Source organism: Amphibalanus amphitrite, unplaced genomic scaffold (assembly GCF_019059575.1).
Source record: "Amphibalanus amphitrite isolate SeventyFive unplaced genomic scaffold, NRLGWU_Aamphi_draft 000718F_arrow, whole genome shotgun sequence".
Lineage (NCBI taxonomy): Eukaryota > Metazoa > Arthropoda > Thecostraca > Balanomorpha > Balanidae > Amphibalanus > Amphibalanus amphitrite.
In genome coordinates, this window is record NW_024882212.1 from 236,208 (window position 1) to 237,084 (window position 877).

The following is an 877-nucleotide window of genomic DNA, read 5'->3' on the forward strand; positions in this document are numbered from 1 at the left end:
TTCATTTGGGGGAGTTGGTAACCGCTTCTCTCTTTTTGGTATATCAACACCGATCCAGCTCAGAATATGAAGAATAATCATAATGAGGATATCAACATTCAGCCTCCCCAGAACCAGCTTTAAATGGAGAGCTGGGTCATGCACTATCTGAATATCTGAATGAATGCACATTCTGGCGCTTATGGGCTTATCTCATGGTCAGGTCGTGCCACTGTTCTGTCACCTATGACATGCGAAGCCTCTGCACTACTCGAAAATATCGATATGGTTGTCTGTGTCAATCGCTGTTTCTGAAGACGCTGTTATACCTACCTATGCAGAAAACAACAGAGTTGGATGATGAGTCGCGAGCACTTCCGATTGCCTAAGACATCGATCCACGAGCTGTGTTCGTAATTCGGGAAGCGTTGAGAATGGAGCAGAAATGTGATGGGCGATTTATTGCGCATGGTAGAATGTGATATCGGAATAAGGGAAACAAGCGCATAGGCTTTAGTAAAGAAATCGCGTCTTTTTGTGAAACTAAAGTAACTTTTCAAGCCCTCCAATAATGAGACAGTAGGCTACTTACTTACAGGTATTTTAATTATTTGCAGTTCAACACGAAAGCCTGGGGTCAAGTCAGTCCGGTGACCTCAATCTAGCCAATTATAAAATGGGTTAGTTCTGAAGGTGTTCATGTTGTACCGCAATCACATGAATCCATCTCAAGCATACGCATAAGCATAATATATTTCATATTGCAACCACACTTCTAAAATGCTACGGTGTAACTGTTTATCATGTCTTGCAAATTTGACGTAGGCTGACCGACGTCTTGCATCAGTTCACAGTCAATTGACATCAACGGTTTTTTTAATGACGTTCAATCAAGCAA